Raw genomic sequence first — 7,699 nt, 5'->3', positions numbered from 1 at the left:
GTCCAGTATATTGGTCTAAGAAGGAATGTTCCTCACGCGTATTATTGTTTATTTTATAGGCCTGTCTAATCTTTGGCTGACAGGTGAACTTTGGGAGTGGCTTCAAACCTGAGTTAGAAGGGTGTCCGTGGGCCACAGTCTCTGCAGGTTCCTCCAGTCTCTGTTAGACCAGTAAGTCTGGTCTTTTTGTTAATTTGAATTTTGCTATACATTTTTCTCTGTTTCAGTCCATTATGCTCTATTGTGATCACAGTCAGAGCAATAGGTGGTGGTAGCCATGCACCACCTAGTTCTTCTGGGCTCAGGCTGGTGTAGGCTGTGGTTCATGAGGTCCACTAGTCCTTTGGACTAACATTTTACTCGTATCTTTGATTTTATTCATTCTCCTTTGCTCCAGATGAGATGAGACCAATAGATGTATCTTAGATGGCCACTTGCAAGCTTTTAAGACCCCAGACACTGCTCACTAAAGTAGGATGCAGAACATTTTATTGATGAACTATGTCATACCAGTTGAGCTAGGTATCTCCTGAGACCATGGTCCCCAGCCTTCAGCCCCAGTAACTCGGTCCCTCAAGGTGTTTGGATGAGTTTAGAAGCTTCTATGACTGTGTCTCCTTTGTGCTCTGTTATATATATACATGTATACAAATGCTGTATATACAAATATTTTAAAATACCCACAACCTAATCTATATATATACATGGGTATACTCCTATATACCCTCCTTCCTCTATTCAGCATATGTATCTGTCTACGTATCTGCTTGTAAGTTACTGTTTTTTGTTTTGTTTTGTTTTTTTACTGTTGTAAGGTTGTGTATGCTATAGTATTTACTGTGGTTGCCTCTTTTTTTCTTATGTTCCTATAAGTGTCTTCCCTTGCCCTGGCAAAGGTGTGCTGACTTCCCCTATATTGTGTATTTTCTTCCCTTCACCAGAGTTAACACTTGTCTGCTATCTAGTTAGTAATTTTCTCTCCCCACCCAGCCCCTCTTGTAACCATCAAAGATTGTTTCTTTCTGTGTGTAAACCTTTCCTTGAGTTTTTATGATAGTGGTCTCATACAATATTTGTTATTTTGAGATTGGGTTATTTCACTCAGCATAATGTCCTCCAGATTCATACATGTTGTAAGATGTTTCACTGATTCATCTTTGTTCTTTCTTAGTGTAGTAACCCATTTGGTATATGTACCATAATTTGTTTATCCATTCATCTGTTGATGGGCACTTGAGTTGTTTCCATTTTTTTGCTATTGTGAATAATGCTGCAGTGAACATGAGTGTGCATGTGTCTATTCATGGATGGCTCTTATTTATCTAGGATATATTCCTAGGAGTGGGATTGCTGGATGAAAATCTATTTCTTCTTGATTCTACATCAAGATCTTTCTTTGGCCATAACTCTTTCTTCTAAGTTATGCCTGCCTCATCTATAAAGAGATGCAAAAAAATAACAATGACACGAACAAAGACAGCATTGTAGATGAGATCGCAGAGAATCTTACAGAAGGATTTGTTCCAATTTCTAGATAGACAGAAAAATAGAGAAGAAATCAAGGAGCTTTTGTAGGAAAGACTAGTTGCAAATTGATGTCTACTTACTCAAAAACTAAGACTGGAATTTCCCAAAATCTAATATACCAGCAGTTAGTCTACATTGACTGATGTATCATGTGGACCCTAAGAGCCAGTCCAAGTCACTTTCAAGGCATTTTTGGCCATGCCCAATGGTTACAGCCATAAAATCTCCCGCCCCTGGTTGATCATGCACCTACTTAGTTATCTGTAAGTGCCCCTAAGGATGAATCTAGACGTTGTAAATCTAGAAGCAAGAAATATACCAAGTTTCTAGGTCCCATCAGTGACTGTGTATTAGTAACACTATTTGTATTGGAGTATGTCTGGATTCTCTGTGATTATCACATCCCCAAGATGTATATGGATTTTCATATTGACTAAAAATTACAATTGTCATTCACATGGAATGTTACAACACTGTGCCAAGCAACGAAGTTTAATGGTTACCAATTCCAATATTCATAGTTTCTATTGATTACCCTTCCAGATGTATTGTTAAATAACTATGGATACCAAACCATGAATCCTCCAAAATATATTGTAATACGTTTGGATTGACTCAGTAAATATTAGAGTTTCAGAAATTGATCCATGTCAGTGATGTATTTACACAGGAAGTAAGGAGATCTCACTCTGTGTGTTTTTCTCTGATGATCCTCTGGATCCAACCAGTAGATTGAAACATGAAGCAAGGAAATGAACCCACCACCACAGATTTCATTCCCCTGGGCCTCTTCTCTGACTCTCAGTATGCTGGCTTTCTTGTTGCCATCATCCTCCTGATTCTCATGGTGGCCATCACTGGAAACTCCGTCCTGGCCTTGCTGATATGGGGTGATGCTCACCTCCACACACCCATGTACTTCTTGCTCAGCCAGCTCTCCCTCATGGACCTGGCACTCATCTCCACCACCGTCCCCAAGATGGCCACCGCCTTCCTCTCAGGAGATAGAGGTATTTCCTACATTGGCTGTGGAGTCCAAATCTTTCTTTACTTGATGCTAGAAATAGCTGAGTGTGTTTCCTGACCCTCATGGCCTTTGGCCGCTACTTGGCCATTTGTAGCCCCCTGAGATACCCAGTCTTCATGACCCCCAGAGTCTGTGTGCGAATGGCTGCCAGCTCATGGGCTGGGGGTGTTCTTGTCTCCTTAATGCACACAATTTATGCCAAGCACTTTTCTACCTGCGGCTCCAGTAAAATTCATCATTTTTTCTGTGAAGTCATAGCCTTTCTGAAACTCTCTTGTGAGGACACATCCACCTATGAGAAGGTGGTCTTAGTGTCAGGCATCATTTTCCTTCTTATCCCTTTTGCATTCATCCTGACCTCCTACACACACATCTTTTTCACTGTCCTCAGCCTAAACTCCCCCAAGGGCAAGAAAAATGCTCTGGTCACCTGCTCCTCCCACCTCAGTGTGGTAAGCCTCTACTTTGGTCCAGCCATGATTATCTACATGATCCCAGGTTCCTCTCTCCCCCTAGAGGTGGACCAGTGTCTCTCTGTGTTTAATATTCTTATCACTCCTGTGCTGAACCCCCTAACCTACAGCCTGAGGAACAAGGAGGCGGTGGGGGCTCTGAGGAAGGTTCTGGAGAGAAGGTTGATGGTTAAACAGGAAAGATGATGCCACTTTTGCTTAAAATACCTAGATTCTCTATCTTTCTTCCACTTAATGTTAGTGCTATTATGAAAAATTAAACTTTGGACTTCAGTTTCTCAACCACATTACAGAAATGATAATCTTCCTTTCTTTCCAACTTTATTTCCAACTGCAAAGGGGAGAGGTGGGAAATAAATATCAGACTCTTGATGTCCTTGGAGAAGCTCCTATTTAACAGTGTTACCCAAATTGACCTATCATAAAATAAATATCTAGTTTGGGAAGAGGCCTAGGCACACGTATTATTACAAGCTTTATGCGATTCAACAAACCTTATTCAGTAATATGATCCTAAAGTGCTTTTCCAACCCCAAGTCCTACAATCATCTTCAATACACTCTGTACTGTAGCCACACTGGCTTTTTTCAGCTTTGTACATTTCAAATGATTTCATGCGTCTATTTTTTTTTCTTTTTTTTTTCTCTCCAGCCTGGATAACCTCTGCCACTTAGGTCCACTTCTTGAAATGCTATCTTTATGAAGCTCTTTCTAAATTCTCACTTAGGTTTACTGGTTTCTTCATGACTGCTTCCGCCAGAGTTTCCCTTTACCTGTGGCTTAGCACTTTTTTCCTGCCTCATATATTTGTTTTTTCACATGTCTACCTCCACAAGTAACTTGTAAGAAACTTGGGCAGCAAGACTCAAGTCTTAGTCATCATTAAATGTTCCATGGATTTTTTGCACTTAATAGCTTCTTGATAAATGTTTGTTGAACTCAGTTGACTTCTATTCATATTATTTTATTTAAGAACAGAAATTTGATCTCTTGTTGTCCTCAGTTTCTAAATGTGATTCAAGACCCACTGGAACAGAACTAACTTCTAGGTTAGTGTGAAGCTCAACTCAGACTCCATTTTCTAGGGTATGGACAGATTATGAAACTAACCTGACCATGATATCTTTGTGTGTTTTAGTGTTTATTACACAACATAAACCATACTTGTACATCCGTCATACATTCCTAAGTATTTACTTGGCGTTTGATTGATTATTTAAATGTTAACATATGATCGATTTAAGGTGTTTATTAAATGAACTGTTGGTCAATCTGAAAATAATGTTACTATATCGTAGACCTAAATGAAAACAGACAAACATTTGGAAACAGAAAATGGAATTGATAAAGTCTGGGACAGAATTAAGTGAGAAGCCCCTATCAGAAAAATAATCCACATAAAGGAGTATTGGCATCCGCAGCCCAGGTTGCAAGATCTGTTAAGCATTTAGCCTCATTGTCTTACGGTGGGAATAGATGAATTCTAAATGTCTCACCTTTGTATTCACCACTCTCTATGTTCAGTGGCCATCGCTAGTGTGGCAACTCTTGGTGTCACCACCCCTCCCCCCATGGACCTCTTCCAGTACCAGACCATATAGAATTCTTAGTAATGTTTATTATCAGTGTTAATCATATAATAATGTCTTAGTTATCTAGTGCTGCTACAACAGAAATACCACAAGTGGATGGTTTTAATGAAGAGAAGTTTGTTTTCTCATAGTCAAAGTAGGCTAAAAGTCCAAATTCAGAACATCAGCTCCAGGGGAAGGATTTCTCTCTCTGTCGGCCTTCTTCTCTTTGGTGCTCCCCTGGACTAGGAGCTTCTCTGCGCAGGGACCCCGGTCCAAAGGACGCTCTCTGCTCCCGGCACTGCTTTCTTGATGGTATGAGGTCCTCCTGTCTCACTTCTGTCTTTTATATCTCAAGAGATTGCCTCAGGACACAATCCAGTCTTGTAGATCAGGTCCTGCCTTACTAACACAACTGCCACCCATCCTCCTTCATTAACATCATAGAGGCAGGTTTACAACATACAGGAAAATCACACAGTACCAGGAATCATGGCCTAGCCAAATTGATACACACATTTTTTGGGGGACATAATTCAAACCATGACAAATAATATGTGATAAATATAGTTGCAAATTGCTTAATTGTATTTCTTAGAGTATGTGAACACTAAAAACAAAATTGTTTTGTAAAATATTTCTACATTAAATTACATTATTAGCTATAATGTTATTAGTAACTGAGCAGAAGTTTTTTTTTTTTCCTCCTTTTCCTTTAATTACTAGCTCCTTCTCAAAAAAAAAAAACTATTGGTATAGGTTCACAAATAGTAATTACCACAATATTGTAGCTAAAACAGTGGAAAATTTGACAAAATCAGTGACAATAAAAACAACAGCGCGTGCTTCTAGCTCATGTAGGCAAAACCGCGTGATTCAAAGCATCATTGTAATTGGGTAATAATAACAGATCTGACGGGAGCCAGTTAGAAGGTTCAAAAAGTAAATTAACATACGGTTTTAGCCTTGTAGGTATACTGATACATGTAAACTGGGCTTACGAGAAATTTTTTGTTATTATAACTACAGGGATATTTTTATTAAAATAATTTCTGCTGAAACACTGCAGAAAAATTTGATAGACAGTCATTTTGATGTCACCCCTTCTGACAGTGTCACCCAGTGAGGTCCTCACCACCTGCATCCTCCTAGTGATGCTACTGTCTGTATTTTAGATTATCTCACATGGTAAACCTTACCTCTCTGTCTTAACCAACATGAGCCTTCTGATTTAGTTACTCAAGTACAATCTTTTCTGTACCCCATTCATTCATGGGGGAAGCAAGTTTTCAAACCTACTACTGGACTACTATTTTCCACTTATAATAAAAGTGATATCAATGTTTATGAGACAGTCAGTGTGTTCTGCATAGAGACACTAAATGTATTCTTTTAAAGTTGAGTAAAGTATTAAAAAATAATTAGAACCACAGTTTTCACATTTTAGTGCCTAAATGTCACTTAGAAAACTTGTTTAATATACATATCCTATATCTTCATATATAGGGTCGCTATGAGTTGGATCAGCTTGACAACAATGGGTTTATGTCCTCATTCTCAGAAATTCTAATTCAGGAGATCTTGGGTGTGGCTTAGGAATCATAATTTGAAGAAAAAAATATGCAAGGGGATCCTAATGCAAGAGGACTGAAGACCATCATTTTAATAAAGTTGACCTAGAATTACGAGATTTTTAGAAGGGATTCCAGGAGACTCTGGTTATTCGGCTCTTAGTTCTTGTATTTAATGAGACTCACAGGTTATTATGATGGATATAAAAGTTTGAAAAGTTACTACTTGGTTGTAATTCCTCGTTTTAGCAATGAAAAAATCAAGAGCTAAAGAAATTGTGACTCCAGCAGACTAGGGACAAGGACTAGAAGGCAGGTGGGGATAGGAAGGCTGGTGATAGGGAACCGAAGGTTGAGAAAGGACAGTGTTGACATGTCGTGGGGTTGTTAACCATTGTCATAGGGCCATATGTGTACTGTTTAATGAGCAGCTATTTGTTCTGTAAACCTTCATCTAAAGTACAAAAAAAAAAAAGAATTACCTATGTGAGATCAAATTTACAACAGCAGCTCAAAAGTTTTGATGGGAAGCCTAGGGGACAGTGAGTTGAAGATAATGATGATGGAATAATTTGGAAAAGGATAGTGAGAATAGCAGCACAACTGGAAGAATGTAATCTATGTCACTGAATTCTACATGTAGAAATTTTTGAAATGGTGTATCTTTGGCTATGTATATTTTCACCAAAAAAAAAAAAAAAATCCTACAAGGTTGAGAAGGAGAGTGTTGACATGTCGTGGGGTTGTTAACCATTGTCATAGGGCCATATGTGTACTGTTTAATGAGCAGCTATTTGTTCTGTAAACCTTCATCTAAAGTACAATAAAAAAAATTAAAAAAAAAAAGAAATTGTGACTCTAATGAAGAGCTACTTCCAGTTAGAGAAAACGTCTACTGTTGTGCCCTAATTGAGTTCTAAAATAGTAAGCTTTCCATCCCACAACATGGCTGATCTATCATCATAAAAATAGCCATCACAGCTTTCATGTCAACACAATTTTTAATTATTTGACCTTAAATAGGTTCCAGAAAGAGAATCACATACCAGAAGGCAGCCAAGTAGCTAAATTATAAAACAAGAAAGGGGCTTTTTCAAATGCATTCATAAAAAGTAAAGGGATTTCTTTTGAAAAATGCTCAGATGGTCTCATTGACTTTGGTCTAAAGCTTGGGATGTTGTATCAAAAATTTTTAATTAAATACTTGCCCCCTTGATTGTTTATTACCATCTCATGTGAAAATGGATAGACAGAACAATATGAGTGTCAACAGGACTATGCTGTTGAATCTAAAATTTACTAGAAAGACACTGAGCTGCCAATCAGTAAAGACGGAATTCTATGATCAGAGAAAACAATAGCTTATTTATTTCAAATATGAGCTTCACTGTTGACGATGCTGTTACTTCTTGTGATCACTGAGCCCTGGAATGAAATGATAACCTGAACGTGTCTGCTTTTCCAGTACCAAATTCATGTTGGAGAGCCCCTTAAATCTTTATTAGCAGAGAAATTTTTGGTATTCAGGAT

At 38.2% G+C, this 7,699-nt stretch overlaps 1 pseudogene; it reads left to right on the top strand.

Moving 5' to 3' along the window:
- The first annotated feature begins 2,266 nt into the window (after positions 1-2,266).
- LOC101355813 (olfactory receptor 2V2-like) lies at positions 2,267-3,213 on the top strand (annotated as a pseudogene).
- Positions 3,214-7,699: the final 4,486 nt, after the last annotated feature.

The sequence above is a fragment of the Trichechus manatus genome, unplaced genomic scaffold (assembly GCF_000243295.1).
Source record: "Trichechus manatus latirostris isolate Lorelei unplaced genomic scaffold, TriManLat1.0 scaffold00181, whole genome shotgun sequence".
NCBI lineage: Eukaryota > Metazoa > Chordata > Mammalia > Sirenia > Trichechidae > Trichechus > Trichechus manatus.
Note: the sequence above shows the minus strand (reverse complement) of the source record. Positions and strands in the feature narration are given on the sequence as shown.